The sequence below is a fragment of the Perognathus longimembris genome, chromosome 4, assembly GCF_023159225.1.
Source record: "Perognathus longimembris pacificus isolate PPM17 chromosome 4, ASM2315922v1, whole genome shotgun sequence".
Taxonomy (NCBI): Eukaryota; Metazoa; Chordata; class Mammalia; order Rodentia; family Heteromyidae; genus Perognathus; species Perognathus longimembris.
The window spans coordinates 651,108-653,160 of record NC_063164.1 but is presented as its reverse complement, the minus strand read 5'-3'; positions in this window follow the sequence as shown (position 1 = coordinate 653,160).

Sequence of the window (2,053 nt, the reverse complement as noted above, 5' to 3'; positions counted from 1 at the left end):
GCGACGGGAGCGGCGCCTGCCCTTGGTCCGTCACTTCCGGTCCCCCGGGTCCGTCCTCGCCGGCCTCCCCGGCGCCCGCACAGACGCCGGGCACGCGTTCCGCCCGCCAGCCCGGAGCGGCGCTGGCCGGCCGCCTTCCTCAGCCCTCGTTCTGGGGTTTGCTTCCCACGTTAAAACTCGCGGTACGGGAGGCAAGGCCGTGACCTCACAGACGAGCCCCCAGTCCTTCCCGAGGCAGAGAGGCATGGACCCAGCCCGGCAGAGAGGGTCCACGTCATTACTTAAAAATCTGCGTCTGACCTGCGTCTTTACACGAACCCGGGCCGCAGACGGACCCGAGGCCCACCCCGCCTGCACCCCGCCATCTCCGCGGAGCTGACCCTCATCCGAGTCACCGGGTACGGGGAGGGCGGGCAGGGCTCCCAAGGAAGGCCAAGCAGTCACAGCCTCCGCAGCCTCCCCGCAACTAGTCCGCCCTTGGACCCCGACTGTCCCCCTGTCTGTACCCTCAAGGTGGCCAAATAGCAGCTGTTGTCCTCCTGTGGCATGCGCCCGTTGCCATGTTTCTTTTGGGCATATAGGGGCAAGCGACCCATCCTGACAGGTGGGACTCCTGGGAGTTGGGGGCTGGGGTCTAAAATTCCAGTTTCAGTTATGTACATCCTAATATGTGTTCGTTCATGGACCTGTTTTAGAGCCCTGACACTTGGTAACAGGATAGTTATGAAGAATAAAAGGACAGGCTGAGAAAATTGCCTAAATCACACCACTTGAAAGTCATAATTTATATGCGTTTTTTTCTTGCTTTATCAACTCAACTGAGAAAAAGGATTTGATGATGATGGTGTGTGTGTGTGTACAGAGGCTTGGCTTTGTTTTAGTTGATTGTGGTGCTTCAACTCAGTTTTCAGTGGTGGTTAGAGAGAAAAGAGTGTCAAACTTTCCTGCCTAGCCTGGCTTTGACCTCAATCCTCAGATCTTAGCCTCTTGAGTATCTAGGTTCATGGGGGGTGAGCCACCAGCACCCAGCTTTGCTTGGCTTTTTTGCTAAGGCTAGCACTCTTTCTCTTGAGCCACAGCTTACATCTGGCTTTATTCTGGTTAACCAGAGATAAGGAGTTTCAAAGATTTTTCTCCCCAGGCTGGCTTTAAACTCCACTCATTAGATCTCAGCCTCTTGAGTAGCTATGGTAACAGGTGTGCTCTGTGTTAGACACCAGTTGGTGTTAAAAGTATTTAAACCTATTTTTACAGTACTAGATTGTTTATTCTCATCAACAGCCTTATTTTTTTCTAATAAATAGTGGAGCTGGGTGCTGGTGGTTCTTGCCTATATCCTAACTACTCAGGAGACTGAGATCTGAGGATTGTGGTTCAAAACCAGCCCAGGCAGGAAAGTCTGTGACACTTTATTTTGGGTCAGTCATGGGGCTTGAACTCTGGTCCTGGGCGCTGTCCCTGAGCTCTTCAGCTCAAGGCTAGTTCTCTACAAGGCTAGCTCTCTACCAACTGAGCCACAGTGCCACTTCCAGTTTTCTGTTGGTTAATTGGAGATACGAGTCTCACGTTAAGGGGGGGGGGGGCTGGCTTAGCGGTACAGTGCTTGCCTAGCATGTATGAAGTCCTGGGTTCAATTCCTCAGCAACACATAAACAGAAAAAAAAATGGAAGTGGTGCTATGGCTCAAGTGGTAGAGCACTACTAGCCTTGAGCAAAAAGAAGCCAGGGACAGTGCTCAAGCCCTGAGTTCAAGCCCCAGAACTTGCAAAAAAAAGGGGGGGGGATCTTACGGGGACTTTCCTGCCTGGGCTGGCTTTGAACCATGATCCCCAGATCTCAGACTCCTGAGTGGCTAGGATTACAGCGGTGAGCGACCAGCACCCAGCTGTGAGAGTCTTCTCCAATTAACTGCCTCCTCCTCCTCCCCAAGTGGAGATATGGCTCAAGTGGTAGAGTGCTAACCTTGAGCAAAAAAGCTGAGTTAGAGCCCCAAGACTGGCATCAAATAAAGAAATAGTGTTTCTTGGAGAACTGGAATCCTCACACAGGTAGA